Here is a 26005-nt window from a genome sequence, read left to right on the forward strand (position 1 = left end):
AATGCTGTGGTAGCTTTCGGTGGGTACCCCACAGAAGAATATATAAGGAGCACAAAAAGCGCCGAAATAGCTTGTCGTTCTTTGATAGAACCATGTTTCCGCAGATGTCAATGGATATTTTTTTACCGAATGAAAAAAGAAAAAAAAATCCCATATCATCTCATTGTTTCAGAAGGAATTTCAGCGAGCACTAATGGTCTCCAAGCAGGCTGCAGAAGATACGGATGTGTCAATTGTGAAAACATCAATTTCGTTGTCTTCTGAACACGATTCTGTTGTTGTTATTATTCGAGGAAATATTGATCCTTTGGTATTGGTGACGGCCTTAACGCCAGACAATGTGTTCTTTTGCAGATCTGGAAGGGATAACACAGGACATGCGCTGTACTGCAAAACATCCTCCAGATATAAAGATATTGGAAAACATTATATTTCTGCATGCAATAAGTGGTTGCGATACAACCTCCACTCTGTCTGGATAGGGAAGAACTAAATTTTGCAACACACTTGGGACCGATGCTTGGCAAAATAAAAGTGTTTCCATTTTCAAAGAACCAGCTCCAGAAAAGAGGAAGATCGTGAAAGTAATTGTAACTTTCTCGTGGCAATTTGTGGGGGGTTGCCTAACACTTCTAAAGATGAGTTGTAATATCTTCGCTTTTCTGAAGCTGCTACAAACACCAAATTCAATTTGGCACTCCCACCTCCAACAAGGGATGCAGTTCAGTATCATGACTATAGAACTTATCTGCAACTTCAAACGTGGATGGGGTATGAAAAAGACCCACTTGAGGTCAGTGGGGCTGAAGAAAGATATTGGTGGTCTAACTTCAGAGCCAATGAATAAAGAACAAGCTCCACTGGCATTGCTGAACACGATTTCAAGCCAACAGAAAAAGACTTGTGGCAACAAATGCAGCTGAAAAAAAAAGGGTCGGCTTCAATATTCCACTGTATTTGTTCAGCGTGGATTCGAATCATGCGAGAATGCTCCAAGGATTGAATTCAACATGGAAGAAGACGAATTAGTTAATCTACTGCTGACTGGTCAAAGTGAAGAATTGTACAATTGCACTACATCTGAGCCAAAATAACAGAAGTCCATGAATTTTAACTTAAATTTTTGTATATATCACTAACATAAAATTTAAGATCTATTTTTAAATTGTATTTTGTTCAAATGTACAGATATGTAAAAGTGTTGAAAATTTGTTTTTCCTTTTCAAAAGTACCTATTATCCAGAAATTACATGAATTTCATGAACTACATGTATGTATTACATATCACTTAAAGATGATTTTACATTTAGGAGTATTACTTTTGACTGAGGATGATATTTTCAGTTTAGCGTCCACTTTCACTATAACTGTTAATGCATCGGCGTGTAGAGGCAGTAATTACAAATATTTTGTCCCGCCCATCTCCGGTCGGGACTCTGTTCGCGTGTATTAGCTCTAGAATTACCACAGTTATCAAAGTAACATGAATCTTGAAGGAAATTAAATCCTCTAGAACATTGGTTGTTATGAGTTGTGCACAAAACTGCACTAAAAATTATTAAGGCGAAACTACTGACACATCAAACTTTTTGTGATTTCTTGACAGTATTGCAGATTTTTAAAGCCTTGTATTTCAGCAGCTGTTCCGAATTTTCCAACACGTTATGCATCAAACTTGCCGGAACTTCAATGGCCGGGTGGGGTGGCCGAGCGGTTCTAGGCGCTACAGTCTGGAACCGCGCGACCGCTACGGTCGCAGGTTCGAATACTGCCTCGGGCATGGATGTGTGTGATGTCCTTAGGTTAATTAGGTTTAAGTAGTTCTAACTCTAGGGAACTGATGACCTCAGCACTTAAGTCCCATAGTGCTAAGAGCCATTTGAACCATTTTTGAACTATAATGCTCTTTAAAATCGATAATGGCATATTTTTACCTAAAATGCACTGGAAGCGAGTTACTGCGGAAGACTGTAAAAGTGACATTTCGTAGCGGTTTCTTTAAGATGGCACACAAGGGGCAGAACGTCGAAAAGTTGGATTTTTCACGGGAGGGGTAATACATACAACATACCTGAAAATCAAAATGACTCCACCTTCTGCGAACCAAAGTGCTATCTCTGCTGGGTTATACCTACATTTCATCCCTTCTTTTGATGCAACTGCAACACATGGGGGAGCTGCAACCTCCACTCCACTGAAAGTGAAAATACCCCTTTGGAGAGCAGTGCGACCGCAAAGTTTGCTCTGGTGTACAGAGTGGAACCACTAGGTAGCATTCAAAACCTTTCGATGATGGTTCAAATGGCTCTGAGCACTATGGGACTTAACATCTGTGGTCCTCAGTCCCCTAGAACTTAGAACTACTTAAACCTAAATAACTTAAGGACATCATACACATCCATGCCCGAGGCAGGATTCGAACCTGCGACCGTAGCGGTCACGCGGTTCCAGACTGAAGCGCCTAGAGCCGCACGGCCACACCGGCTGGCCCTTTCGATGAAATTTGAATGCGATCTATTTTATACACGCACGTGTCAATGTTGAACCCCCCCCCCCCCCCCGCCCCACTCCCTGATGATACCAGAGGAGTGTGCAGAAGAGAAGGCCTGAACAACATAAACATCTTTTACTGCTTCGAATCTTGTTCGAATTTCGTCGAATGGTTTTGAAGGGCCCCTAGTGGATCCTCCCTGCACGTAAGAGCGAACGTTGCGGTCGTAGTAAACTCCACAGGGATCAGACCACATACAATGGGACTAAAGCCTCACGATGCCCTTAGAGAAGGGCTGAATCGTCAGCGAGCAGGGGGGAGGGGGGGAGGGGGGGAAGGGGGGGGGGGTCAGCAGTGTCGAAAGTCGTCAAGAGCGTCTTCGTGTTGCTCATCGCACTGTGAACCGTCGATTTCGACCGCGAAAATTGTGGGAATCAGTGTCTCAACGGAAGGAGATTGCTTCATTTATGCCCTTTATGCCACCTTCTCGGATTTTTTCGTGTCGATTCTGAGGTGTGGTGTGTCTGAAATGTTTGGCTCGGCCAGCGAATAGGAAACTGCGCGATATCAACGCTGGGCGTCACAATCGCGACCTCCATCGCAAAGGTTTCAGAAGAAAGGGTGATCCGTGATAACAGGAGGTTCACGACCTTCCCATCGTGTGGCGTTGAGCAGAATTGAGGTGAAATTAGTTGCCAATGTGACACCATTAACTCATCCTACACCATACATGAACTTCTGAACTCTGACCTTTTCTCCGTATGTCTCGACACCTTGCTGTGTCAGCCCGAGGCTGACGTTACATTGGACCACGCGTTTGCACTATTACGGACAAAGGCTGCAGGCAGCTTTGAGCCAAATTTCAAACTTCCGCGTCGCAATAGGAGGCAGTTACGCTGTTTTAAAAAAAAGTGACCCTTTAATTATGTTTCGCAGTGCAGCTTCTTGTCATTACTCCTAAATAATTAAACGATGTGACGTGTTCCTGTTGGTCGCCACTAATCTTGTAACCAGATACTATCGGATCTCTTCTTTTTGTTATGGACATGAAGTGTTGAGTGCTGTTGACAAGGCATTTCAGATCTATTCCGTATTTCTGGATTTCCGGAAGGGTTTTGACACTGTACCACACAAGCGGCTTGTAGTGAAATTGCGTGCTTATGGAATATCGTCTCAGTTATGTGACTGGATTTGTGATTTCCTGTCAGAGAGGTCATAGTTCGTAGTAATTGACGGAAAGTCATTGAGTAAAACAGAAGTGATTTCTGACGTTCCCCAAGGTAGTGTTATAGGCCCTTTGCTGTTCCGTATCAATATAAATGATTTGGGAGACAATCTGAGCAGCCGTCTTAGGTTGTTTGCAGCTGATGCTGTCATTTATCGACTAATAGAGTCATCAGAAGATAAAAAATTTGCAAAACGATTCTGAAAAGATATCTGAATGGTGCAAAAATTGGCAGTTGACCATAAATAACGAAAAGTGTGAGTTCGTGCACATGAGTGCTAAAAGGAATTCGTTAAACTTTGGTTACACAATAAATCAGTCTAATCTAAAAGCCGTAAATTCAACTAAATACCTAGGTGTTACAATTAGGAACAACTTAAATTGGAAGGAACACATGGAAAACGTTGTGGGGAAGGCTAACCAAAAACTGCGTTTTATTGGCAGGACACTTAGAAAATGCAACAGATCTACTAGGGAGACTGCCTACATTACGCTTGTCCATCCTCTTTTAGAATACTGCTGCACGGTGTGAGATCCATACCAGATAGGACTGACAGAATACATCGAAAAAGTTCAAAGAAGGGCAGCACGTTTTGTATTATCGTGAAATATGACAGAGAGAGTCACAGAAATGATACAGGATTTGGGCTGGACATCATTAAAAGAAAGGGGTTTTTTGTTGCGACAGAATCTTCTCAAAAAATTCCAATCACCAACTTTCTCCTCTGAATGTGAAAATATTTTTGTTGACACCAACCTACATAGGGAGAAACAATCACCACTGTAAAATAAGAGAAATCAAAGCTTGTACGGAAAGATATAGGTGTTCGTTCTTTCCGCGCGCTATACGAGATTGGAATAATAGAGAAATGCGAAGGTGGTTCGATGAACCCTCTGCCACGCACTTAAATGTGATTTTCAGAATATCCATGTAGATGTACATTGCGTTTATACACATTTGAAGAAAACTGTTATTAATCATAAAACGTGGAAACTTTTTATGATGTTTATTTTGTCCAAGTTGTCTGCAGCGTTTTAGGATCATCCATCCGCGATAATTATCGATAGACAAGTCTCGTTAGCGAACAATTTCATAGTGCTGCTGATGCTATCTGATAAATCGTGTATGTATATTTAGAATATCAGGCTTACTTGGGGCATAACCGATGTTACATTCATTTCTGCTGCACATTCGCCATCCAGGACACCCTACGGGGTTCTGTTAGTCAAAAGCCGGCCGCGGTGGTCTAGCGGTTCTAGGCGCGCAGGCCGGAACCGCGCGACTGCTACGGTCGCAGGTTCGAATCCTGCCTCGGGCATGGATATGTGTGATGTCCTTAGGTTAGTTAGGTTTAAGTAGTTCTAAGTTCTAGGGGACTGATGACCACAGTAGTTAAGTCCCATAGTGCTCAGAGCCATTTGAACCATTTTGTTAGTCAAAAAATTCGTCGAGCCAATCACATATCAGTGAACATACTACATTTGATCGTAATCTTGGTTATCAGTCGACGTAGTAGTACTGTCTAACGCCTTTCGAAAATTTAAGAGGATGGAATCTGCCTCTTCAGTTTCGTCTAATGTTCGCGAGATATTCCTTCATGAACGTCAAAATATACTCTATGATTCCGCAACAGACGAACGTCTGTGATATTTGTCGTCACTCGCAATGTCGCCATGGAAATAAATTACAGTCTAGATGTTGTGCATCCTCCCCTCCCCCCAAAGCCCCGTTCTCTCTCTCTCTCTCTCTCTCTCTCTCTCTCTCTCTCTCTCTCTCCACCAAAATTCTCACCGGTGTATCACCTCTAAAACAACCATGCAATTTATTTGTATGGTCGGTGTCATATCCAATGTACCGTGAAGGCTTACCGAGACAGGAAGAAATTAAATATAAATTTCATGGTTGTATCAAAAGTGATACACCGATGAATATAAGGGGCCCTCAGAGCGTCAGACGTCGAGTGATTACTTTGAAGAATACGAGATGGTTGGTTGGTTGATTTGGGGGAAGAGACCAAACAGCGAGGTCATCGGTCCCATTTGATTAGGGAAGGAAGTCGGCCGTGCCCTTTCAAAGGAACCATCCTGGTATTTGTTTGAGGCGATTCAGGGAAATCACGGGAAACCTAAATAAGGATGGCCAGACGCGGGTTTGAGCCGTCGTCCTCCCGAATGCGAGTCAAGTACGCTAACCACTGCGCCACCTCGCTCGCCGTGTACTCGTGTAGACAGCGTTATTAACACCTGACAGAGTTTGAAACGGGCCCCACTGTGGGTCTGCATTTGGCCAGCTGGTCGAACACTGTAATATCCAAAATTGCTGGGTAGTCTGATGTGACAGTGGCCACAAGGCTCCAATCTACCATGTCTGACTACCACACACGAGGCTTGCCGTATTGTGCACCGAGCACATCGCAACTCTTTCACATCTGCACCTGCCACCCGGGAACAAGTATTGGCCCTGCAACACTGTGTGTCACCCCACACCATGGACTGGGGAGTAGTAGCAGCCACACCAGGGAATTACCGTTCCACGCGTAGACTGCCGTTAACACCTTAACAAAAATGGCTGCGTCTGGAGAGGTGCCTGGAAAGCATGGACTGCTGATGAATGGCGTCGTAGTGTATTCAGCGACGAATCGCGGTTCTGCACTACTCCCATTTTCAGGGAGTATGGCGGCGACCTGGGAGTAGGTCCCATTCTTCCAATGTTTTGGAGAGGCACTGCGGTGTTACTGCCTGGCGTTATGGTGTGGGGAGCCACTGGCTATGGCTTCGGGTCACAGCTGGTAGCGATTGTGGGAATCTGGATGTCTCGGACACGACGTGTCCTCACGTGTTACTTCTCATGCAATTGTATCGTGATGGCATTTTTCATCAGGACAACGCTACTCCACTTACGGCACGAGTCTCTGAACTGTCTGCGTAATGTTAAGATACTCCAGTGGCCAGCAAGAAAACCAAGTGTGTCCCTATTACGACACGTGTGGGGAGCCAGCTCAGACGTCCAATACCAGTATCTAGGTTGACTGGTTGATTTGAGGGAGAAGATCAAAAAGCGAGGTCATCGGTCCCATCGGATTAGGGAAGAATGTGGAAGGAAGTCGGCTGTGCCCTTTCAAGGGAACCATCCCGACATTTGCCTGAAGTGACCTAAATCAGGATGGCCGGACGCGGGTTTGAGCCGTTGTCCTCCAGAATGCGAGTCCAGTGTGCTAACGACTGTGCCACCTCGCTCGGTCAGTATCTAGGATATCAACGACCAGGTACAACAGCTGTGGGCCAGCTATCCTCAGAAGAGTTTACAACTGCTTCGTGACACCCTTCCCAACTGAGTCAGTGCATGCATTCAGGTCAGAGAGGGTGCAACATCATACTGATAAGTGGGGTCATATTGCCTAGTTCTTTATACACCCGACTCGAATCCGTAATCTTTGCAGTAACATCACACCCCCTCTCAGACCGTGAAGTTTCGTTATTACTTTATTTAAAATAATGATAAGTAGCTCCAACAACTGATTGAAATGATTAATTTTTTGATTGCTCGCAAAGTATTAGATCGCTAGCCTGGTATGGCGATTTTGCTACCTGGGGACATATAGGTCAAATGTCCTAATGGCCCGAAATGCATGCTGTCTATGCTACAGGGTATTTATTAATTCATCATACTTGTACAGCACAATGTAGTGCACGGCATGCTATGATAAGAGCCTAGTTAGAAAAGGCGTTAGAAGTCGTCTCCAAGGGCCTTTACGCTTGCGCAAACACAACGCAGCAGCTACTGATGCACACGTTCAAACGTGCCATCCTGCAAACGAATGGCTTCAGAGGTAGCACAGATACGTTGTTCCAGTGTCTGCACGTCTGGGATGGGCTCCGCATACACCGGCTGGGGTAGATGATGTCGAGATGTCTCCGCACGGAAATGCGGAAGTGAGCTGGAGCACCATCATGTAGTGGCCACATTACTCTTCGTACCAACAAAAGCACATCTTCCAGCAGGGAAGGCAGGGGTACCCGAAGGAAGTGCAAATATGCCTCGCCTGTGTGTTGTTCTACATCGACATGGATGCTCTGCAAAACACATTGAAGTGCCTGGCAGAGGGTTCATCGAACCACCTTCACAATTCTCTATTATTCCAATCTCATACAGCGCGAGCAAAAACGAACACCTGTATCTTTCCGTGGAACTCTGATTTCCCTTATTTTACTATGGCGATCGTTCCTCCCTATGTAAGTCGGCGTCAACAAAACATTTTCGTATTCAGAGGAGAAAGTTGGTGATTGAGGTTTCGTGAGAAGATTCCGCTGCAAGGAAAAACGCTTTTGTTTTAATGATGTCCACCCCAAATCCTGTATCTTTTCAGTGACACTCTCTGCCCTATTTTGCGACAATACAAAACGTGCTGCCCTTCTTTGAACTTTTTCGATGTACTTCGTTAATCCTATCTGGTAAGAATCCTACACTGCGCAGCAGTATTCTAGAAGAGGACGGACAAGCGTAGTGTAGGCAGTCTTTGGTTAGCCTCCTTCACAACATTTTTGTGTGTTCTTTCCAATTTAAGTTGTTCGTAATTGTAACTGCTAGGTATTTAGTTGAATTTACGGCCTTTAGATTTGACTGATTTATCGCGTAACCGAAGTTTAACGGACTCCTTTTAGCACTCATGTGGATGACCTCACACTTTTCGTTATTTAGGGTCGATTGCCAATTTTCGAACCATACAGAAATCTTTTCTAAATCGTTTTGCAATTTGTTTTGATCTTCTTATGACTTTACTAATCGATAAACGACAGCGTCATCTCCAAACAACCTAGGACGGCTGCTCAGATTGTCTCCCGAATCGTTTATATAGATAAGGAACAGCAAAGGGCCTATAACACTACGCTGGGGAACGCCAGAAATCACTTCTGTTTTACTCGTATGACATTCCGCCAAATACTGTGAACTGTGACCTCTCTGGCAGGAAATCACGAATTCGGTCACACAACTGAGACGATAGGATGACTCGTCCCACAATGCGGTCATCAGTAATACCAGTCCACACACCGAGGCTGAGGGATGACTGAAGTCCCAGCTTCGTCGTGGCCTGTGTGACGAATCAGGGACAAAACTGTTGCCGTGGATGCAAATCCATTGGTAAAAAACTGGCTAGATGCGAGTATTCCGTACAAACTCAGTTACGTATACAGACAGTTCATCCATTCCAGGAATCGAGAATCTCGACCAATCTTGCCTGTTATCGACACTGATACCTGCAAGCTATCGCTCCGATGGATTCCAACGTTTTCGAGAATGTCGGTCGTCTAATAAAGATGTGACATAAAATCATTCTGCAGACAGGCCGCCATAATTATAACAATCAGTAGTTCTCCGTTCAGGCTGACTGAGTCGCAATGGTAAAAGCCAAACATCAGGCAAGGAATGACTACTGCTCACATGACGCGTTTCGGAATTTATCCACCATCAGATATCCAGGAGCGATTGTCGCACGTAGGTATGGTATTTTACGTCGTATGTGAAACAAACATTCGCAGGCTAGTTTTATTTATTACATCGTCAAAGGCATATAGACCTTAGTATGTGACAAAGTTTCAAATTGATACATCTACTCATTCCTGAGAAAACGGGGTCTTAAGAGGCGGACGAACCTACGGAGAGTCGGATAGGGAACGACAATTTTTTTCCCGTGTTATACAATTACAAATTTACAGTTTTCGTTTTTTTTTCCTTTGGTCGTAATGTGAAACCTTCCTTTCTGCCAAATTTCGTGAATATTGGCCAACGGGGAGTACCCTATGGGCTTTGATGAGTGAGTTTGTATGTGACACAAATTTCAGTTTGATACGTCTACCTGTTCCTAAGAAAAAGTGTTTTTAACAGTCGCATAGACAGATGGACAACAAAGTGATCCTTTAAGGGTTCCGTTTTTACCGACTGAGGTACGGAACCCTAAAAATAATGATTTCGTATTGCCCAACGGCGTGGCGTATTTCAATTGCACGCCACTTCGGCGACTTTCATATCCCTGTGCCAACGGCACCCGGTATTCGCAAGCGGTCACCCACCCTAGCAAGCACTAGATGGGTCCGACGTTTCTTAACTTCAGTGATCGGGCGGTGTAGCCAACGCGGCAAGGCCGTTAGCAGTCCGTAGGTAATAAGGCTTGCACACGTTGCAAGTGGTACGAATAGTGGCAGTTGTGGAGATTGATCCACACGGCCGTCTGGCTTACCTCATGCTGGCGGGCCACCTACCTGGGGCCATATCCTGCAATGTTCACGCACTGGACGCACTCGCCTTGCATGGTTACCAATTCCCGTTAACGAGGCTGTCTCATACGAACCACGAAACCCTGTCACCAACAGATTATTGTGGTGCGGTTGTTGTCGGCGGGGATACTTTTTCCGGTACAGTCGTGCTGCTGCCCGTTCATTGCCGTTCGCCTGTCTGTATGTAGAGACTACGTAGCCATGTTCCTGGTGTATAACGGCCCATCATTTCCAAGCTCGGCACATGTTCACAACAAAGTGCGTTGACAGCAGCGGTGAAAAGTATGTCCCCTAGTACAGGCTTGTGCGCACAGCCCCATAATTGACAACATTACTGCGCTCTTGACTGTAGGGATAAAACAGTGGAATAGACAGAAACATTCCCACTTTACATCTACATGATTACTCTTCAATTCACATTTAAGTGCTCGGCAGAGGGTTCATCGAACCACAATCATACTATCTCCCTACCATTCCACTCTCGAACAGCCCGCGGAAAAAACGAACACCTAAACCTCTCTGTTCGAGCTCTGATTTCTCTTATTTTATTTTGATGATCATTCCTACGTATGTAGGTTGGGCTCAACAAAATATTTTCGCATTCGGAAGAGAAAGTTGGTGACGGAAATTTCGTAAATAGATCTCGCCGCGACGAAAAACGTCTTTGCTTTAATGACTTCCATCCCAACTCGCGTATCATATCTGCCACACTCTCTCCCCTATTACGCGATAATACAAAACCAGCTGCCCTTTTTTGCACCCTTTCGATGTCCTCGGTCAATCCCACCTGGTATGGATCCCACACCGCGCAGCAATATTCTAACAGAGGACGAACGAGAGTAGTGTAAGCTGTCTCTTTAGTGGACTTGTTGCATCTTCTAAGTGTCCTGCCAATGAAACGCAACCTTTGGCTCGCCTTCCCCACAATATTATCTATGTGGTCTTTCCAACTGAAGTTGTTCGTAATTTTTACACCCAGGTACTTAGTTGAATTGACAGCCTTGAGAATTGTACTATTTATCGAGTAATCGAATTCCAACGGATTTCTTTTGGAACTCATGTGGATCACCTCACACTTATTATTTAGCGTCAACTGCCACCTGCCACAACCATACAGCAATCTTTTCTAAATCGCTTTGCAACTGATACTGGTCTTCGGATGACCTTACTAGACGTGTCATCATCTTCGAACAACCTAAGAGAACTGCTCACATTGTCACCCAGGTCATTTATATAGATCAGGAACAGCAGAGGTCCCAGGACGCTTCCCTGGGGAACACCTGATATCACTTCAGTATTACTCGATGATTTGCTGTCTGTTACTACGAACCGCGACGTTCCTGACAGGAAATCACGAATCCAGTTGTGCTTTCAATCACTGAAACCTACACTGTCAAAGATATTTTATCTTCACCTTCAAGTGTGTGTATTTCCCCTCTTTGCTTCTTACCCTGTGAGGGGTCGTTTCCTGCAATTTAAGCCCATTTAGCAAACTCATCCTGTACATAAGGAAACACTATTACTAAAATTATTGAGATCAGTCGGTCGCACCGTTTGGCGTCTCCTTGTGGGGACGGAGCGAGGCCCCGATATTTAGAGAAAATGGTGTTACATTTCATGTTGAATAGAGCTCAAGGACATTAGTGCAGTAAACTAGGGTAGGGGGGGGGCGGTGGGGAGATGGGGGGGGGGGGGCGGGGGCTGGTAACAGGTATGTACTAAAATAGCCGCAGGTGGTTTGAGATCGAACATAAAAGCTTCACCTCTGTCTATTCATCTTCCTTGTGTTTTCGAAAAGGTAAAACCTATTTTCCGTCACTATCGAAACTTCCTTCAATGTCAGTGGGGTAGCAGGGCCGGTTCTAGATTTAAATGACGCTTGTCTGAAGATAACACGACGCGATTTAAAGGGACACATCCTGGTGTCACATTACGCCAGTGGCAATTGGGCTTACTAACTTCAAGGCCACACTCAACCCCCTCCATCTGAGGAACCCCTGCATCTTGGCCAATTTTATATGGTACATTCAAGGTCACCAAACCATCACGCCAGTTCTGGCGCAGATGAGGTTTGAGCCAACTGCGTGAGTTAAAAAACGCGGGAAACACCTCTCCTCCCCCCCCTTTCCCCCTAGGCCAATAAGAATCAAGCTCTCCCCTCCCTTCTTCCCTCTTCCCATTTTATTGCTAGAGCAACTGCGTGATCCTTGTCATTCGAGAAGGATGGAAGGAAGAAAGGAAGGTTGGATTTAACATATCGTCGATATCGAGGTCATTAGAGATGGAGCACAAGGTCGGATTTTGTCAAGGATGAGGAAGGAAATCGACCGTGCCCTTTCAAAGGTAACATCCCGACATTTTCCTGGAGTGATTTCGGGAAATCATGGAAAAACTAATTCTATATGGTTGGACGCGGATTTGAATTGTCGTCCAGTGTGTTAATCACTCGCTAACTCGCTTGGTCTGGTCATTCGAGGTCTGTGCACCAGACTGAGAGGATCATCAGCTGCAGAGTTCTCCTACTTAAAAATGGTGGCAAATATTACCATAATTGATGAGTTTAGACACTTTTGAAATTGCAGTGTGTGTGGCTCAATTACTATAATTTAATGGCGTCGTTGCATACTTTGCAAAAATGGCGGAAAATATTAGTCCATCCACTCCTCTAGGTGAATTTTGGGATGGGGTACGGTTATAATTAAAAATTGTAACTAATATTACCATAATTAACGGTCAAAAATGGTCGCTTTCAAGTTTGGCATCTTAATAAGATTAGCAACGAAATGCTGGATATTCTCTGTATCCACTCCACCTCTCATTTCTATTACAAGTTTTAGCCAATTTATCCACAAATATCCACTCTAAGCACCAGACTCAATTATTACCACAGAGTAAATAAACTATTGCTACAATGAACTTGTCCCAGCATTAGTTAAGTGTGATGCCATAGTGTGTTAAAAAACATTGGTATAAGCACTGCACCTCGAACACAATTTACATTTTTTTTTTAAATCAATTTCCCCCCAGATATCCACGTTTCCATGCTAAGATATACACTCCTGGAAATGGAAAAAAGAACACATTGACACCGGTGTGTCAGACCCACCATACTTGCTCCGGACACTGCGAGAGGGCTGTACAAGCAATGATCACACGCACGGCACAGCGGACACACCAGGAACCGCGGTGTTGGCCGTCGAATGGCGCTAGCTGCGCAGCATTTGTGCACCGCCGCCGTCAGTGTCAGCCAGTTTGCCGTGGCATACGGTGCTCCATCGCAGTCTTTAACACTGGTAGCATGCCGCGACAGCGTGGACGTGAACCGTATGTGCAGTTGACGGACTTTGAGCGAGGGCGTATAGTGGGCATGCGGGAGGCCGGGTGGACGTACCGCCGAATTGCTCAACACGTGGGGCGTGAGGTCTCCACAGTACATCGATGTTGTCGCCAGTGGTCGGCGGAAGGTGCACGTGCCCGTCGACCTGGGACCGGACCGCAGCGACGCACGGATGCACGCCAAGACCGTAGGATCCTACGCAGTGCCGTAGGGGACCGCACCGCCACTTCCCAGCAAATTAGGGACACTGTTGCTCCTGGGGTATCGGCGAGGACCATTCGCAACCGTCTCCATGAAGCTGGGCTACGGTCCCGCACACCGTTAGGCCGTCTTCCGCTCACGCCCCAACATCGTGCAGCCCGCCTCCAGTGGTGTCGCGACAGGCGTGAATGGAGGGACGAATGGAGACGTGTCGTCTTCAGCGATGAGAGTCGCTTCTGCCTTGGTGCCAATGATGGTCGTATGCGTGTTTGGCGCCGTGCAGGTGAGCGCCACAATCAGGACTGCATACGACCGAGGCACACAGGGCCAACACCCGGCATCATGGTGTGGGGAGCGATCTCCTACACTGGCCGTACACCACTGGTGATCGTCAAGGGGACACTGAATAGTGCACGGTACATCCAAACCGTCATCGAACCCATCGTTCTACCATTCCTAGACCGGCAAGGGAACTTGCTGTTCCAAGAGGACAATGCACGTCCGCATGTATCCCGTGCCACCCAACGTGCTCTAGAAGGTGTAAGTCAACTACCCTGGCCAGCAAGATCTCCGGATCTGTCCCCCATTGAGCATGTTTGGGACTGGATGAAGCGTCGTCTCACGCGGTCTGCACGTCCAGCACGAACGCTGGTCCAACTGAGGCGCCAGGTGGAAATGGCATGGCAAGCCGGTCCACAGGACTACATCCAGCATCTCTACGATCGTCTCCATGGGAGAATAGCAGCCTGCATTGCTGCGAAAGGTGGATATACACTGTACTAGTGCCGACATTGTGCATGCTCTGTTGCCTGTGTCTATGTGCCTGTGGTTCTGTCAGTGTGATCATGTGATGTATCTGACCCCAGGAATGTGTCAATAAAGTTTCCCCTTCCTGGGACAATGAATTCACGGTGTTCTTATTTCAATTTCCAGGAGTGTATTTGAACTGCGAGTAAGTTCAAAAATTCTGCAGCAAACCGATGTTAAAGGATATGAGTCTGTAATGTTGGGGATCCGTTCTGTTACCCTTCTTATGTACAGGTGTCACCTGCGCTTTTCTCCAGTCACTCAGGACTTTGCACTGGGCGAGAGATTCGCCATAAATGCAAGCTAAGCCACAGTCCAATGTGCGGTACCGCTCGACTAGGAAGCCAGTTCTCAACTGGTGGCTTAAGAAATATTCTTCGCAGTAATTGACGAGACGGGGGGAGGGTTCAAAATGGTTCAAATGGTTCTGAGCACTATCGGACTTAACATCTGAGGTCATCACTCCCCTAGAACTTAGAACTACTTAAACCTAACTAACCTAAGGACATCACATACATCCATGCCCGAGGCAGGATTCGAACCTGCGAACGTAGCAGTCGCGCGGTTCCAGACTGTAGCGCCTAGAACCGCTCGGCCACCCCGGCCGGCTGGGGGGAGGGGATGGGTGGAGGAGGGGCGGGGAGAAAAAGAGGGCAGAGGTGAGGAGGTTCGTGAATACTAACTAGACTTGTGACCATAATATCTCTGTGTGCTGCTTGTGATATTCCCGCCAGCTAACAGAACTACGCTAATACCAATTTAGTTATGCTGCAAACGTATATTTCAACATTACAGTACCTAATCGTGACAACATTGTGATCCATTAGAGAAAAGGAGGATAATTTGTAAACAAAACGAAGTTTGGAAACAGTTGAAAGTTTTACACAAAATTAAGGAACTACCAGCCATTATAATGCTGATCGATCTTTGAATGGAACATCATATTACTATTTCTTATAAGAACATGCTTTGCTTTATTAATTAAAATTTGCTTGTACGATTTGTAAAACCTAATTGGGATTCCATCCGGACCTGCTGACTCTTTTTTTTCCCCAACTTTCAGTTGTTTCTCTACGCCACGGTTGCCTGTTGTTATGTCCTCTATTTTGGAGTCTGTGCGATGGTCAAACGTTGGTATGTTTGTACGCTCCTGTGTGAACGATGTCTTAAAAGCGAAATTTAAAACTTCAGTTTTCCTTTTGGTGTCCTCTATTGTCACACCAGGCTGTTCAACGAGTGACTGGATAGAAGCCTTCGACCCGCTTAGTGATTTTACGGAGGGCCAGAACCGTGTTGGGTTTCGGCAAGATCTTTTTCTAAGGTATTACGGTAGTAATTGTTTATGCTTCGCGCATCGATCTTTTGACAGACGCACGTATCTCAAGTAACTTTTCTCTCTCGCAGTTGTGCGTACTCTTTTAAATGGAGAGTGCAACACACTGTGTTTCCTGAGCATTTTCCGGATTTTATTATAAAACCACCGTGGGTCTTTTCCGTACTTCATCCGCTTGCTTGGAACAGACCTCTCTAGAGATCGATTTAGAATCCGTTTAAAGTTTCCCCTTAATTATAAATACTTTACCGTGACTGTTATTGATATCGAATGAAACAACAAGTTTACTGTTACCCGTCACTGTTTATTTACAGGGTTATTGTAAATGATGGACCCATTTCCAAAACTTTGTATTTATTCAAGTACAAATCCAAAATGAACAAGCTTTATACCAATGAAAAGAGGAACTTTCAAAGTTTTTTCATAATGTTAGCTATCAATTTAATAAATTTAATAATTTGCAATTAATTAGTTTTTAATAATTAGAAATTTGATACTTGTTACAAATGTTCAAAGTGGCAACCGTTGGCTGCAAGGCAAATACCGACGCGGTAGCCAAAATCGTCCCACACATGCGAAAGCATATCTGCTGTTACTGAGAGCACGGCAGCAGTGATCTGGTTCCACAGATCGTTCAGAGTGGTTAATAGCACAAAGCACGCCGTCGTCAGGCCACGAGTGGCACATCGGGAGCATCCGACCGCCGTGTCATCCTCAGAGCAGGATGCGGATAGAAGGGGCGTGTGGTCAGCACACCGCTCTCCCGATCGTTACGATGGTTTTCCTTGACCGGAGCCGCTACTATTCGGTCGAGTAGCTCCTCAATTGGCATCACGAGGCTGAGTGCACCCCGAAAAATGGCAACAGCGCATGGTGGCTGGATGGTCACCCATCCAAGTGCCGGCCACGCCCGACAGCGCTTCGATGATCTCACGGGAACCGGTGTACCCACTGCGGCAAGGTCGTTGCCAGAGTGGTTAATAGAGGCCGAACGTAAACAGGTTCCTTCACATAAGCCCATAAGAAATAGTCGCAGGGTGTGAGAACAGGAGATCTCGGTGGTCAGAAGTGCAGAGCCAGGTCCTCAAGTCTCCTGCGACAGATCCAGAGCTGAGGAAGGGAGTCATTCAAAAATCCTCGTACATCACGGTGCCAATGAGGCGGAGCTCCATCCTGTTGGAAAATGAAGTCCTGGGAATCTTCCATAACTTGAGGGAACAGCCATTGCTGCAACAGGTCCAGGTTCGTGAATCTCGTTACAGTTCTTTTCGCAAAGTAAAATGATCCATAGGGGATACGGCACAGAACACGTTGATCTTCGTTGAGTCTCTTTCGTGTTGAAATGTTGAGTGTGGATTTTCAAAACCCTATATGTGAACATAGTGTCTGTTGACTTTTCCACTAAGGTGGAACGTCGCTTGTTCGCTAAAAATTACACGCTGTAGAAACGCGTCATCTTCCATCTTTGCTAGCACAAAACCACAAAATGCGAGACGCTTGTCTTTGTCATTGGGGTTGAGAGCCTGCACAAGTTATAATCGGTAGGGCTTACAGCAAACGCCGGGTATTCCAAGTTCTCGACTGGCTCTACTGGTAGACTTACTGGGATTGTGCACAAAACTTTCTTGAATCCGTCGGACATTATCCTCTGACACACGCGGTCGGCCTCCGCTTTTTCCTTCGCACACACTACCTGTCCGTTTAAATTGCTTAAACCAGCGGCTAATGTTTTTGCGAGTTGATAGTTGAATACCGAATTTCGTACGATATGTCCGCTGCACTGCAATTTGCGACTCAGTTTTCGCGAACTCAAGAACGCAGAAAACCTTGCCCTCCACAGTCGCCATTTCACTCACAACTGACAGTGAAACGGAATGACGGCCCTATTGCCGCGCGAACTCTACCGGCCGCTTCTGAAACAATCACCGCCCGCCCGCCGTGGCCCGCCAAAAACTTTGAAACTTCCTCTTTTCATTGGTATAAAGCTTCGGAGGTTGAAACCTCCATTACGTGGTGGGTTCACATGTATTAGTATGAAATACGTGTGTGTTGTGTTAGAAATTTGGGGTAACTTATGGCACTGTGTCCAGAGATCACAGGCTTCTTTCTCTGTCGAAACCCATCACATTTGAACTGACATAATTTGTAAACAGATACCATCTTTGTTTAAAAAATATCACAGCTTACATGTGGTGTGTTACGACAGAGAAAGGAAATGGTTCAAATGGCTGTGAGCACTATGGGACTTAACATCTGAGGTCATCAGTCCCCTAGAACTTAGAACTACTTAAACCTAACTAACCTAAGGACATCACACACATCCATGCCCGAGGCAGGATTCGAACCTGGGACCGAAGCGGTCACGCGGTTCCAGACTCAAGCGCCTAGAACCGCTCGGCCACACCAGCCGGCGACAGAGAAAGGAACCTGTGACACTGCAGACAGTGCCACAAGTTACCCCAAGATCGTAACACAACACACACATATGTCATACTAACACATCCATTTGAAACCATTTGAAACGCGTTGTGAATATAAATAAACAGTGACTGGTAACAAAGTTGTTTCATTCGTTCCCCATAATTCTTCTACGTTCATTACGCTGGAACAAGTAACGTCCACTGAATGTCTATGTGGTAGTCATCTGTGCCGCCAGTAAAGCAGTATGGTTGAAATCAAACATCAGGTTTCACGAAAATTTAGGTCTATGGAGATGGCTACAGTTTAAAATCAACTAGTGTTAACGAAATAAACACCTAGAAATTAATTTAAATGGATGTCAAAGCGTTCGTTCCAAGGCAAGAGCACTTGCACGGTTTATATATTCGTATTCAATGAGAGAAGATAATCTATAGCGACTCTTTGCTACATGTAGAAACCCTCAAATTTCATAGTTATGGAATGAGTTTTACGAGCTTCTGAATCAATGCCAACTTGTGATATAATGATTTTAATACGGATTTAGAACAGTAAGTAATCTCAGGATACAGAGAGATGCGATTTTTTATTTATTTATTTTTTAGATCGTCTTACAAGACTAACTGCATACTGTGTCTGCTGGCTGATTCTGATAGCACCCTGGTCTAATCTCCGTTGTATAGGCTCTGCTGCTGGTGGTGGTCGGCCGTCTTTAAGAAACGAATTGGCCCTGGAGTTCGGTGCGAATGATATCGGATGAGACCGTGCATGGAATGCTTGATCGTTAGCTGTAGCGACAAGGGGGGGGGGGGGGGATTCTCCACTTATCGGGTACGCGTAGGACATTTTCCTGCATTTACTGGGAGCCAATACGTCTGTGTTGCCTGCAAGTTGAGGCCTGCAGGTTGCAGATACAGACGTGTCAGTACTTCCCTAGGGTAGACGGTGTATATACGCGAGCAGTTCTGCGGAGAGTGATGGGTTGCTGTAGCATCCCTGGGGTCCGCCGGTGACTCCACTAGGCTCTGGGTCACCGCACAGCGCCATGTTATCTACATCTACATTTATACTCCGCAAGCCACCCAACGGTGTGTGGTGAGATTGACGGGCACTGCGGAGGCGATTAAATGTGGAACTACACCTCACATCGTTTTTTAGTTTGTTTCAAATATACTGGTTGGTTTTCTATTCCCATTCTATGCTTATGGGGAATTTGTTTACAGTGTGAATATAGCGATGTGTTGTGGATGTACACACGTGCATTTTTCTTTCATTATTATTTACTGATGCCTTATGATCCTATAGTGCAGTTGTCTCTATGGTATCCTTATAGTGACGTCATTGTTTTTTAACACAGTAATAAAAAGGGAGAAGTTCCTCGTGGACTTAGTATACATTTTGTTTACAGTGGGATACTGGTCTATTTGTTAAAATAATGCACTGTGCTAGTTGTATGACACATGATATGACGTAATGTGTTTAAATATTGCACTTTGGTAATTAGTGAGTCTTATATTTACCTATGTGTCTTTGAAATACTGAGGGAGAAACGACAGAACTGTAAATAGCAACAGACTGATGTGGTCATATGTCAGCGTGCTTGCAGAAGGTAGAAACAAGATTGTATTTGCTCTGTCTAGTGTAAGTACGTATTCATGAAAAAATCTGCTAAATTTTTAAATAGCAATGGGAGCTGGAGTGCGTACAGATAAATGTCCAAAACTTCGTTGCTAATTCTGTTAATTAAGATACAAAACTTGAAGGTGGCCATTTTTTATCATTAATTATTGTAACATTGGCTACAATTTTTAAGTAAGATAATTCCTTCTCACACAATTCGCCTACAGGAGTGAATGGACTATTATTTTCCGCCATTTCTACAAAATATCCCATGATGTCATTGAATTATAGTAATTCAGCAACACACTGTAATGTTGAAAGTGCCGTACCTAATAAATTATGGTAACATTTGCCGTCATTTTTTAAGCAGAACAACTCCGCAGCTAATGATCGTCTCACTACAGTGCATAGGCCTCGAATGACAAGTGTCACACAATTGCTATGGTATTAAGAGGGGAGGGGTAGCTTGATTCTTAGTGGCCTAAGGAGGAAAGGGGAGGGGGTTCCCATCTTTTTTCACACACGCAATTGGCCCAGATCCTTGTCTGCGCCAGAATGGCCACATCGGTTTGGTGATCTTGAATTAATCACACACAATTGCCCAAGATGGTTGGCTTCCCAAGAGGGGTGGCGTTGGGGGAAGGTTGGGGTGGCCTGAGATTGCCTCAGGTGGAACCTGATACTGGGATGCACCCTGTTATATTATCTTGAGATAAGCCACACCTGCCCCACTACACAGCTTACATCTGCTATGTGTAATCTCTTCCTGTATAATCGTAACCGTCATAAGCAAATGCATTAAACATTTCTGAGGAAAGACAAGTAACCACACTGAATCTATAGTTATTATTTATCATATGTTACACACGATCATGGAATTAACTCACAAGATGAAAACACAAGCGTTAAAAGTATTAGTTAACAACAATGTAGAATTCATGAAAACAGAAGACCTCTAACCTAAGGTGATCAGAATTTGTTGTAATGGGTAACGTAAGTTTCGACAAAATCATGTTCTCGGTTTCATAAGGTCTGAACTTCTGTTCAGATAAAACATTGACAATATGAGAATATAGTTTTCCGCTGAAACATACTATAATAAATACTTCACAGAGCTCTTGGTGTGTCAAGTCTCAAGCTTGTGACGACGTCCTCCATTGTCACCATACTACATTTAATTGGCCACATTATGTCCTGTAGAAGTCACAAAGCCACTGAACTTTCGTATGCTGCCGGAGATTATGTCGATGTCTATGGATGAGGAACCTTTGCAGCGATGCTGATTTCGTTACTTGGTGGATGGCTCAGCTCATTTCACTACTGGCTTTCACCATCAAGTGTCCGTTTCCACCCACAACTAAGAATGCAGCCTTTGCCTGGTCAAAATTGTTTTTACACATTCTGATCGCAATGGCTTCTTTGATAACATAATCCCATTAGGTTAACACATGGGATAATATTTCTGTTGCATCAAACATAATCGTCTGTTTGTTCAGAAGACTATCTTCAGGAATAGAATAATTCCCATCATGAAATTTAATGTGACGAAGGTACTCTGAGCACATTCCTGAAATCTTTCATATTGACTGACCTTTGTAACTGCTTTCTCATGCTCAAGGTATTTTAAATGCCAGGAACAACAAGAGAGAGGCTTTTTTTTTATTTACAGGGCATATCATCTCTCTAATTATCTTGTGGGGTCGGAAAATAGATTGAATACCATATACTCACAGCCCTCTGCCTATTTTATTTGTGACAGCTCTGAAGAGAGGTACGAGAGCTAAAGCCTGATCGCCAATAGACCTTCAATGAGGCTATCAGGCCAGTTAATGATCTTATCTCAAAGGACAAGTTCACGCTTACAGGTAATTCGCCCCCCCCCCCCCCTCCCTCCGCTCACGCTGCGGTTGGCCGACAGCGTGGGTAATTTCAATGTTATGAATGTCATGGTGCAATCTGACACACTGCCCGCACATCTGTGGCACGTGTGTGTCGTACATTCAAGGTCTGGATGTAACCTGATACGTGTCATGTCCCTCTTCTGGGGCCCATGCCTGTAATGCACTGGTGTGTGGTACATCCAAGGTCGGGATGTAACCTAATACCTCGCTCATTCATCTTGGCCTATTGCATGACACAAAATTGGCGGGAAACGCCCTCCCTCGCTGATCTAGACCAATAGGATGACTGAAACAGGAGGGAAACCCCTCCTCCAGCCTACATTAATGGTTCAAATGGTTCAAATGGCTCTGAGCACTATGCGACTTAACTTCTGAGGTCATCAGTCGCCTAGAACGTAGAACTAATTAAACCTAACTAACCTAAGGACATCACAAACATCCATGCCCGAGGCAGGATTCGCACCTGCGACCGTAGCGGTCGCTCGGCTCCAGACTGTAGCGCCTAGAACCGCACGGCCACTCCGGCCGGCCCTACATTAATATAATCCAACAGGAACACATGGCAGGAAACCAAATCCCCTCTTCAATTATAATTATAATTTCAATTAGGTGAGTTGCGTCATTCAAGGTCTGTACAACATAGTGGGAGGATCATGATGAGCCAGCAGCAATAGAGACCAGACACTGCCTCCGGCCAGAATAAAAGGAGAAAGAGGACTGTCATATTCGAAGACAAGTATCAATCCATACATTACTCTCATTATTAATCAATTATTAATATTTTACGAGGTTTTTGAAATTCCAACGATTTTCCTTTTTTCCACAAATGCATAATTATAATTAATATACTGCATGTTTTTGGAAATACTCACAGATTATCTTTTTCCTCAAATGACCATTTATTAATGTTGGATTTGGTTTTGCTTAGGATTTTTTATTTTTATATTCCAACAGTGCAACGCCCTCCTGAAGTGCTACTAGCTGAAATGCTTGACTAGGACGCTGGGTTGGATTGGGTTGTTCAGGGAAGATACCAAACAGCGAGGTCATCGGTCTCATTGGATTAGGGAAGGAAGTCGGCCGTGCCCTTTCAAAGGTACCATCCCGACAGTTGTCTGAAGCGATTTAGGGAAATCACGGAAAACCTAAATCAGGATGGCAGGACGCGGGATTGAACCACCGTCCTATCAAATGCGAGTCCAGTGTGGTAACTACTGCGCCACCTCGCTCGGTAGGACGCTGGTTTCAAGATGTTATTGTCTGCACCACCACCACCACCACCACCACCACCACCACCACCACCTCCATCACAGCAACAAATGCCTGAATCATGGCATCAGGGAATGCAGGCAGCATATGCACCCCAGCAGCAGTGTCACAGTGACAGTGCATCTGATCTACAACTATTCCCAGACATTCAGTCCCCATAATCACTATCACCAGCACCTCTCATCACACCGCTAACATGGACACCTCATCTATTAAGGTGATATTATTTTCCATAATGCTCAGTGTCCATAATTAAAAATTCCAGTTTCAAAACGCTGTAGAAAGAGAACCACTGCTCAGGGTGATGTCAAATTTGAAAAACATATTACTAACCCAGGGGAAACGTCATGAAACAAACAAATTTCACGAAAATTTGACCAGTAGATGGCGCTGTAATCGTTAAAATATGCACACCACGACAACAGACATGCGTAACTCAGCTGCTCCTCAGCAACAGTATCATCTGAGTTGAGAGGTCGGTGAAAGGATCCAATTGTTATTTTATTTCTGTTGCCAAGAATGACCTCTATCCACATTAACTCACAGGAATTATCTACTTCAATTTCGCTACAAGATAAACTACTTGTTACAGCAACAAACACGCCACCGCCAACTATATTTAACCTATCATTTCTGAACACCATTAGATCCTTCGCAAAAATTTGGACTTAATTTATCTCCGGCTTTAGCCAGCTTTCAGTGCCTATAGCAATTTGAAAAGTGCTTTCTATTAGCGCTTGGATCTCTGGTACTTCGCCAACACAGCTACGACAAGTTACAACTGTTATACCGACGGTTCCTAAGTCTATCTTCTTCCTGTGTTCAACTTGCAGCCTTTGAGAAGGATGCACATTTTGTTTTTCCCCGACACCATCTAACGTAAAAAATTTCCCATTGCACGCCACACAGTCCCTTCTACCCGTGTAGCCGCCTCTTGCATGTAATGGCCTCCTGACATATTTAGCAGAATCCGAAACCCCACCACCCTACGGCACAAGTCGAGGAACGTGCAGCCTAAGCAGTCGCAGAACCGTTTGAGCCTCTGATTCAAATCCTCCACGCTGCTCTGTACCAGAGTTCCGCGATCGGTCCTGTCGACTATGTTGCAAATGGTAAGCTCTGCTTTCATCTCCCAAGCACGACTAGCAGCCTCACCACTTTGGATAGCCGCTCAAAACCAGAGAGAATCAGTTCCGATTCAAAGCGACACACACCTGCAGTTGGGTGCACCCTGTGCTCCTCATGCCATCCAGAAGGACCCACTCCACGTCTGAAATGACTCCACTCGGTATGTACATGGAGTGGACACTGGTTTTCTTTCCCTCCTAGGCGCCCACCCTTAGTGACTGTCCTGGTCTTGCAGGCTGAGATGTTTCCTAAGAACCAGGGCAAGCAACTGCATCTGGCAGCCACAATAGCTCCTCCAACCTGTTTGTCAAACTAACTGGGGAAGCCTTATGTTCGGCCTCCCAGGAAGTCTTTCACGGCCTGAGGCGACCTCCTACTCGACCACGGGTGAGGGGACAACCTCAGTGATAGCAATAACTGGGCTTGCCACAGGTGCGGACCGATCAGCGGATCCGTTAGATCCCCAGTCCAAAAGAGTGACGCCCATCCACTGCATCCTCAAGTTGTGTAACCGAAGCCAGCACAGCATGGAGATGAGAGCAAAGTGCCACCAACTCAGCTCACATCTGCACACAGCAATCACAGTCCCTATCCATACTAAAAACGGCGGAAAACTACAGTACAAAGAGAAACAAACGACTATCGACACATGCTGTGAAACTCTACTGTAGACACTAACGATAAAGCAAGAGCTGTCTCTAGTAAATTGGATTAATACTGAGAGATTCAAAAAGCTAAACTAAGAAAGTGCAAAGGTAAAACTACACAATTCTCTCCACGTTGGGAAGTGTTAAAGAAACTGATGTTGTTTTTAACCCACTAGATGTCACATATTAATAATGCAGAGATACGTTCCCGGTAGCAAAGGTTTAAATGATACACTGCAGATTAGATTAGACTAAATTAGTTTTTCGTTCCATAGATCCGTGCTGAGAAGATCCTCGTGGATGTGGAACATGTCTTTTTTTTTCTTTTTTCTTATACATGGGTAAACTCTGTTGGTTGGTTGGGGAAGGGACCAACTGCTAGGTCATCTGTCCCTTGTTCCGATTAAAACATGTATACAAATGTCAGAACAAAACAAACGAGACGTACAACACAAAACGGGGAGCAAGGAAAAACCACAAGAATGACAAAAGGGCAACAAACATAAAGACAAGATAACCACAGAGAGACGCAGGAAACAGGTAGAAAGCATTAAAACAAGAGAGCAGATGACCATGGTTGGCTGATCACGGGAATAAAAAGGATAAACCAGCCACTCTGCGACACATTAAAACCTCCAGCCTAAAAGCACTGGCGTGGAGGACACAGAGGGACAAAGGACATGCGCAAAAACGTACATGGAATTATAAAACCCATTCTCACGGAGAAAATGTACAACCAAATCAGCCGATGAGGCGTTGTCTGCTAAAATGAATGGCAACGAATCCGGTAACCGAAGATTGTCCCGCAGAGCACACAAAGCAGGACAGCACAATAGAATGTGAGCCACTGGTAACTGGGCGCCACACTGACACTGAGGGGGGTCTTCGTGGCACAAGAGATGGCTGTGGGTCAACCAAGTGTGGCCAGGTAAGCTCTGTAAGGGCGTATCAGTCGTTTCCTAAAAATACATACTCACACCACCTGAGACACTCATTCACAGCACACTGAATGGTCAAGACAGCACCCATCAACTTTCTGAATGTTGATACCTGAAAGTGAGTGCACAGTTGTTACATATCTTAACTGTCCTCGGGCAGCCGCCAACACATACTGTGAGGTAATCTAGTCACACAGGAGGTGTTTGACCGCTGAATATTGCAGATAAATCTGAGAAATTCTGATGTAATAAACGTCATTTGTAGTACAAAGGCATTGCATTGGTACCACTACATTGGGGATTTTCAATCAATACCACTAAATTGAACCCACAATCTGACGATAGCCTGCAGTCAAATGTTTACTACCACTTGAATTTAGATTGAACATTATAGAGAAAAAGATCACTTTAATATCT

The 26005-nt window shown here is 44.9% G+C and overlaps 1 protein-coding gene across 3 annotated transcripts in view; it reads right to left on the reverse strand.

Annotated features, from left to right (window-relative positions):
• LOC126248838 (tyrosine-protein phosphatase 99A-like) overlaps positions 1-26005 on the reverse strand; it is a 482348-nt gene that overhangs the window by 172941 nt on the left and 283402 nt on the right. The window lies entirely within an intron of this gene.

Source organism: Schistocerca nitens, chromosome 3 (assembly GCF_023898315.1).
Source record: "Schistocerca nitens isolate TAMUIC-IGC-003100 chromosome 3, iqSchNite1.1, whole genome shotgun sequence".
Taxonomy (NCBI): domain Eukaryota; kingdom Metazoa; phylum Arthropoda; class Insecta; order Orthoptera; family Acrididae; genus Schistocerca; species Schistocerca nitens.